Source organism: Elgaria multicarinata, chromosome 1 (assembly GCF_023053635.1).
Source record: "Elgaria multicarinata webbii isolate HBS135686 ecotype San Diego chromosome 1, rElgMul1.1.pri, whole genome shotgun sequence".
Lineage (NCBI taxonomy): Eukaryota > Metazoa > Chordata > Lepidosauria > Squamata > Anguidae > Elgaria > Elgaria multicarinata.
In genome coordinates, this window is record NC_086171.1 from 91,148,383 (window position 1) to 91,156,743 (window position 8,361).

At 41.4% G+C, this 8,361-nt stretch overlaps 1 protein-coding gene across 5 annotated transcripts in view; it reads right to left on the reverse strand.

The window, feature by feature from the left end:
* TANC2 (tetratricopeptide repeat, ankyrin repeat and coiled-coil containing 2) overlaps positions 1-8,034 on the reverse strand; it is a 301,255-nt gene extending 293,221 nt beyond the window's left edge. For 4 of the 5 annotated variants that reach the window (XM_063132078.1, XM_063132070.1, XM_063132062.1 and 1 more), the window contains exon 1: positions 7,956-8,023. The gene's annotated coding sequence lies outside the window, so the exon portion shown is untranslated. Of the gene's footprint in view, positions 1-7,955 lie in introns of all 5 variants that reach the window. The other variant, XM_063132053.1, reaches the window with a different exon arrangement.
* Positions 8,035-8,361: the final 327 nt, after the last annotated feature.

The following is an 8,361-nucleotide window of genomic DNA, read 5'->3' on the forward strand; positions in this document are numbered from 1 at the left end:
GCAGTGGAAGTGAAGAATAGATTTAAGGGACTAGATTTAGTAGATAGGGTCCCGGAAGAACTATGGACAGAAGTTCGCAACATTGTCCAAGAGGTGGCAACAAAAAATGTCCCAAAGAAAAAGAAAACCAAGAAGGCAAGATGGCTGTCTGCTGAGACACTGGAAGTAGCCCAAGAAAGAAGGAAAGCAAAAGGCAACAGTGATAGGGGGAGATATGCCCAATTAAATGCAAAATTCCAGAGGTTAGCCAGAAGAGATAAGGAATTATTTTTAAACAAGCAATGCGTGGAAGTGGAAGAAGACAACAGAATAGGAAGGACAAGAGACCTCTTCCAGAAAATTAGAAACATCGGAGGTAAATTCCAGGCAAAAATGGGTATGATCAAAAACAAAGATGGCAAGGACCTAACAGAAACAGAAGAGATCAAGAAAAGGTGGCAAGAATATACGGAAGATCTATATAGGAAGGATAATAATATCAGGGATAGCTCAGATGGTGTGGTCAGTGAGTTAGAGCCAGACATCCTGAAGAGTGAGGTTGAATGGGCCTTAAGAAGCATTGCTAATAACAAGGCAGCAGGAGACGACGGTATCCCAGCTGAACTGTTTAAAATATTGCAAGATGATGCTGTCAAGGTGATGCATGCCATATGCCAGCAAATTTGGAAAACACAAGAATGGCCATCAGACTGGAAAAAATCAACTTATATCCCATACCAAAAAAGGGAAACACTAAAGAATGTTCAAACTATCGGACAGTGCCACTTATTTCACATGCCAGCAAGGTAATACTCAAGATCCTGCAAGGTAGACTCCAGCAATTCATGGAGCGAGAATTGCCAGATGTACAAGCTGGTTTTAGAAAAGGCAGAGGAACTAGGGACCAAATTGCCAATATCCGCTGGATAATGGAGAAAGCCAGGGAGTTCCAGAAAAACATCTATTTCTATTTTATTGACTATTCTAAAGCCTTTGACTGTGTGGATCATAACAAACTGTGGCAAGTTCTTGGTGGTATGGGGATACCAAGTCATCTTGTCTGCCTCCTGAGGAATCTGTATAACGAACAAGTAGCAACGGTAAGAACAGACCACGGAACAACGGACTGGTTTAAGATTGGGAAAGGAGTACGGCAGGGTTGTATACTCTCACCTTACCTATTCAACTTGTATGCAGAACACATTATGGGACGTGCTGGGCTTGACGAATCCAAGGCTAGAGTTAAAATCGCAGGAAGAAACATTAACAATCTCAGATATGCAGATGACACCACTTTGATGGCTGAAAGCGAGGAGGAGCTGAGGAGCCAAAGGTGAAAGAAGAAAGTGCAAAAGCCGGGTTGCAGTTAAACCTCAAAAAAACCAAGATTATGGCAACTAGCTTGATTGATAACTGACAAATAGAGGGAGAAAACGTGGAGGCAGTGACAGACTTTGTATTTCTGGGCGCAAAGATTACTGCAGACGCTGACTGCAGCCAGGAAATCAGAAGACGTTTACTTCTTGGGAGGAGAACAATGACAAATCTTGATAAAATAGTTAAGAGCAGAGACACCACACTGACAACAAAGGTCCGCATAGTTAAAGTAATGGTATTTCCCATAGTAACCTATGACTGCGAGAGCTGGACCATAAGGAAAGCTGAGTGAAGGAAGATAGATGCTTTTGAACTGTGGTGTTGGAGGAAAATTCTGAGTGTGCCTTGGACTGCAAGAAGATCAAACCAGTCCATACTCCAGGAAATAAAGCCAGACTGCTCACTTGAGGGAATGGTATTAAAGGCAAAACTGAAGTACTTTGGCCACATAATGAGAAGACAGGATACCCTGGAGAAGAGGCTGATGCTAGGGAAAGTGGAAGGCAAAAGGAAGAGGGGCCGACCAAGGGCAAGATGGATGGATGATATTCTGGAGGTGACAGACTTGACTTTGGGGGAGCTGGGGGTGGCAACGGCTGACAGAAAGCTCTGGCATGGGCTGGTCCATGAAGTCACGAAGAGTCGGAAACGACTGAATGAATAAACAACAAAAGAACCTGTAACTGTTGCACAGGCAGCAGAGGCATTTTTGGCTATGCAGCAGGAGCCGCAGAAGAAGACAGGGAAAACACGTGGATCATAGCAAGCAGATTGCTGATGGCATTCAGAATCCTTTTGTTGGGAACCTAGAAGTAAGGGAGGAGGCAAAATGGTATAGAGATTATTAGTCCTTTGAAATAGCCTGATATAGTCATCTGTCCATGATCATGGAATGAAGTAAGAAGCCACTCACTGAAGGAATACTGGTGATCGGTTTTGACAGTAAGCCATGGTGGCTTGGAATATCTGGGATGTCTATACACAGAAGAGTTTCAGTAGCGACAAAAAGAAATGGAAGCTTTTCTTTTTTGGCTTATCTGTGTCCTTCTTGGGAGCAGAAGGTAGTGTCTTCCCCCCACCCCCTGGTTTCGATCAGGAGAGTAACAAGAAAACAACAACAAAAAGTCTGATCTCACAGAGGTGGTGAACAGGATGGCTTTGAACTGGTCTGCATCCCAGTGTTTTAGCCACAGATTTCTGTGAACCACTATTCCAGACCTTGTGATCTTTGCTGAAAACTGTAACTAATCTGTAACTTGGATAACATCAATTAACCCCAGATTGAGTGGATAAATGCACTAGCTTCCTATTAGCTATTGAGCCAAGTACAAGGTCTTACTGCTGGCATATAATGCCCTGAAAAGCTTGGGCCAGTTACCCAGCAGTTCACCTTCTCCAACAGAAACCTGTGTGATCATTAAAGGAGGCTTTGCTGGTTGTACTACGACCTGAAGACTGCCATCTCACAGACACCAGGAAGTGGGCCTTCTGTAAAGGGTTGGGAGAGGGGATCTCCAACTTCCCTTCTGAGGTTGGAGTGCTGGGAATTCCCAGTATCCTATTGCCCTTCAGGCCACAGGGTTGCTCTCTCCAATTGGCAACATTTTAAATTGCTGAATTTTCAATCCCCCATTCTTATCTGAATGTTTGTCTGTTATCACTGTAATTTATATGTTTAATATATTTTCTTTAAACTGCCTTGAGCATTTTAATGGAAAGTTGGAATAAAAATATTTTAATAAAGACATTTAATAAATATAGTTGCAACACTCCCAGTTAGCGATAATCAACAGATAGGGAGCAGGATCTCGTGGTCCCTTCCCAATCTCTCCTTTCTGGAATGCAAAATTTCCACCACTTGCCTACAGTTCTTCTTTAATCAGGATTTGAAACCAGCCAGGAACCATAGTTTGAAATCTCAGTTAAGTGGGAACCCTGAACCACTATGGTGAACCAATGCAACACTCAATTACTCTGAACGGCAAATGGTAGGAATTCACACTCCAGGGGATGAGAGAGGGTGCAACCCCATGGCCTGTTCCCAATTCTGTACAGAAATTGGGACCATTACGCCTACATAAAGCTAAAACAGAATTAAGACAGATCTTGGATAGCACAAATTTGTCCTGATGTACTACAAATCAGACTCCTTAATCATGTAAGTAGTAACCTATCCCACTATTCCTCAACAAGCTGGGACAGAAATCCAAGAAGAGTAATTGTCCTATGGTTCATGGGGCAGGGGTGGGGGATAAACCATCAAGACTTAATATTGTATAGCAACACGAATAAAACAAAGACTGTAATCCTATACCCAGGGTGTAGACATGTATAGAACTGCACTGTCAGTTGAGTTTTTGCAGGATCTTTTGCTAATCTCGATAGCCTCACTATGTTAGATTACCTTTTATAAAGGACGTATTTATTTTACCTTCATTTTCTGTGCAATCTTGTTTTCATAACTTTCAAAATAACTTAAATTAAACCACAATATTAAACCTTAATATCATTTTTTTTTACTATAATTCCATTTGTCTACAACGCAGAGTCAGGTACTGATAACCAAACATGCATTTTAGCATGAACGGTAAATAAATGGCAAATACTGGCAACAAGTGAAATGAAATGTCAACAAGCATGATTCAACTGCTTTCCTTCTCTCTTTTGCTAATTTGAAAGAGCATACTACTCTAACAAATTAATTTGCCCACCCATTAACTCTCATACAGTGTCTTTCCTGTGAAGAACTAAAGCCTTAAATATGTCAGAACACACAACATGAATAGCGCCATTGAACTAAACATTCACACTTGGAACTTTGAGCATATGAACATTTTTTACTCCAATTTTGCATTAGAATGTAAAAATTACTCATTTGTAAATACTTATTTCTAAATTTTCAAAGGCTTGATGACAAATTCTAAACAGGCACAAATTGGGTAGAAGTTTCAATATCACTTACAAATTTATATAGAAACAACCTACAAATTAAAAATTTCTACAGTTGTTCTTGTCCACAAATAAGTATATGCAAAACATGTATATCAAGCTTCATTAAAACATTACAAACCAAACAGGACAGTGAGATGTTTTTGTGTATGATCTTCAGATACTGCAAACACGTTTTTTACAGTTTCACTATGCCATTTTTCACAAACCACTTCAGATATTTTACTAAATCAAAATGATAAAGAAAATTATCAGCAGCAAAAAAAAGCTAAGTGAGGAATCTTGAAATTATATCACTACCAAATTATATCACTACCAAATTATATCACTACCCACATAAAATTTTATATTCCAGAAGAAACAGACTTGCAATTCAGTGGCTAGCTAGCAATGCATTCTTTCCCAAATTTATGACTGGAATCTCAACTTGTTCTTACCTTCCTCCAAGGTTCCTGATGAAAACAAACCAAACACTTTTTTTTAATCAAAAAGTATATTTAGATTTGGCGAGGGGAGTCAACAAGAGGGCTGTCCAAGACACTTCTTTCTTTTAGCAATAGGCCTCCTAAAGCCTAATTTAAAATATGAATATGAAAATAAGGATTATTTTTATTACTTTATTTTATTATCCACCACAAATGGGTGGGTAAAAGTTTCTTATATAAAAGTTTCTACATCACAAGATGCTGCTCAAAATTTTCTGGTCAAGCCCCTAGAAGCAAACCTGGAAAGAACATGTCAAGCTCCTAAGCACAGAAATTATATTCATAGGAAATTGATAAATAGGCATTTACGGTTCTTACAGCTCTGTCTTGAAAAACAGGAGTTCCAAAACACAGCCATGCTTGTCCAATGCAATCATTTCAAATGGAGAAAGTTCTCAACCATTCAGTGATCAATAGAAAGATCAAATCCCTACTTGACATACAGAGATGTTTTTTAAAAAAACTACTACCATATTTCTTCGATTGTAAGACACCATCGATTGTAAGACGCACACTAATTTCAGTACCACCAACAGAAAAAACAACCCTAAGACACACCCGCGATTCTAAGACACACCCCATTTTTAGAGATGTTTATATGGGGGGAAAAGTGTGTCTTAGAATCGAAGAAATAGGGTATAAGTGAGGCACATTAAATACAACTGATCATCAGGGAAGGCAAACAAATTCAAAAGGTTGGTAGCTTGATGAACAGCAGAATCCTCAGAAATAAGTCCCATTGAATTTACTGGAGCTTACACCAGTAAATAAAATTGAACACTTAGTATCAGCGTCACAGAAGTATAAACTGCAAGACATCTTGTCCAAATGAAATAAAATTGTGTAAAACAAATGTAAATTGGTTATAAGGAAGAAATTGCTAAAGCTACCAATACTCATTTTAATACTTGTTGACTGAGAGGTAAAGTGAACAATATCAGTGGATTTTACTTCAAAACAAGTTTACTTAGGATTCATCCTTAGTTTTGTATGTGTAATTTAGAGCTCTGTCAGATGAGCATTTTATTGCATGCTCGTTACTGGGCACTCATGGATTTTCGCAGGTCCCTCTCACGACCTTGTCTGCCTCCCAAGCCTTCTTTGCACCACAAAGAAACACCCCAGTAAGTCCGACTTAAAATAAAGACAGAAGTTGCCATTATCTCCTGCTGTGTGCAGGAGAAACAGTGCGACCAAAATGGCCCACTAAATGGGCCACGTGCATGTTGGCTTCCTCTTTCAAAAGAGGAAGTAATTAGGGACAAATGCGTAAGCGGACTTGATTTTTCCCTTTTTGATGATGCTCATAGTCTCCACTTTAAGAGGAATGGTTGACAATACATTTCTAGTAAAATTAAATGCAAAATATATAGTTCCTTAAAACATAAATGTTACTAAAACAGCCCAGAGAGCTTCAGCTATAGGGCGGCATAGAAATGCAATAAATAAATAAATGGCTATTGCTCTCACTTCAACAAACCAATATTTCTGATCAAGTTCACCATCAAACTGAAGCAGCCCGCATATTCATACAGATTTCATATAAGAAAATAACTGATTATACAATGCATTTATCTCCCAATTATTATTGTTTATATTGCTAAGACAACCAATGTAGTCTACTTCAATTACAATTATATAAATTACATTTCTAACACATCCTGAGAATGCAGTTCTGTGTTTTTCTGACTGGTTCCCATGAGAAGGGTACTAGAATTAGGCTGGCTACTGCTTTCAATCAATGTGTGTGAATAATTTGTCTCCAATATAAATGCTGGCCACCGATATTTGAATTCACATAGATTAAAATAATCATCTATTTCCCAATACAATTGCTTCTTCACCAGCAATGAATGAGAGGGTTTCCCCTCCCTTTACGAACCTACTGAGACATCTGTAATCCTCATAACAACAAACATAAATGACGTCTAACAAACACCTTCTGCCATCCTCATATCAACAAGCCCATCTCCAAACTGTCAGACCATTTATCACCAAGTCAGTCCCAGCCTGCCTCAGTGCCTGTTCAATGAACAATACCAGTTTACCTTTCACTCCTGACATACAAAGATAACCATACTCTTCATAGCAAGATGTTCTCTGTTTCCACACATGACTGATAACAACATCCTAATCTAAGGGCTTTATGCATGCATTGTTACATCATGGGATCCTTCTGCTCCCTGCCCCCAATTTACATTCAACCTGTACTGGTGATGGTCTGCAACCATCACCTCTGACACCAAGGCTGATATGTTGCAACTCTAACACATGCACAGGATGTTTTCCTACATGCATCACTGTTCCCACTTTCACATCTGTCACCCCAAAACAAGACTCTACTATTTCCGCCTCCCCAATAGTTTAATACATGACATCCATTTCCCTGCCTTATAAAGCACCATAATTTCCCCCCCCCCTTTGAAGCACTTGTGATGTATTCCACCGGCCTCCTGTAATAATATACTTCTAACTATACACACCACATACCACCAATAGACCCAGATTCTGGATAGCGATGAGTAGGAGAGAGAAATGATCCTGACAGCCCATAATACTCCTCTCTTCACAACTACACTCTAAAACACACAGCAACATCCTTTTCCTAACCAATGTGCTACTGTTTTTCCGACCAGAATACATTATATATGTCCTTCCATTTCAAACCACCCTGCTATGAGAAAACCACGGATCACCAAATGATCTCCACAGACAAGCAACATTTTACGAATTCATACTTGACACGTGTGTTCTACTGTAGATACGTCGGGTTGATTAACCTTTGATGTCAATGTACATACATGTGCCTGTCTATTCTGCACACTCAAATGAATGCAAAATCGGCATTGTACATTGAGACGTGTTTGTGTGCGACTAAGCGGACAGATACAGCGGATCTGCTATCAGGCAACCACTCCTCCAAGCCGTGTGAACCAATCTCCTCCTTCCTTCCTTCCACATCGATGTTACAGTGATATGGCACACGGGGGAGGGGAGGGGAGGAGGGGAGGGGGAGACGGGCCGAGCGCGATGACAGAATCCCTCCTCCCCACCCCCGCGTAGGTTATCCAGGCACACCCATCCAGCGCCCCCGTCTTCCCTCCGAGGGAGGCGGCAGGCGCCCGCCGGGCTGAGTCTCTCTCGGGCGATTCTCTCTTCACTCACCTACTCCGGCGTTGGGATCCGTCCGAGCAACCTTCGGGGCGCGGCAACTTCTGCTTCTCCTCCTTCCCTTCCTCTGCCCCGGGGATTTGGGGGAGGGGTGGGGGTAGGGGTGGGGGAGCCTTGCCTGCCCCCCTCACCACATCCCGAAGGCGGCGGCGGCGGCGAAGAGGAGGAGGAGGAGGAGGAGCGACTCACTCCTTCCTTCCTTCCTCTTCAAATAATATGGCCAAACTGAGGGAAAAGCTGACGGGAACCGTGATGATGATGATGGCGGCGGCGGCTACTGCCGCTGCCCCCACTCCTTCAGTCAGTCTTTCCCTCACAAAACAACCCCCACAGCAGGAGTGAGTGAGAGCGAAGCGAAGGGAAGGACGAGAACGCGCGCGCGCGCACGCCACTCTCTTTC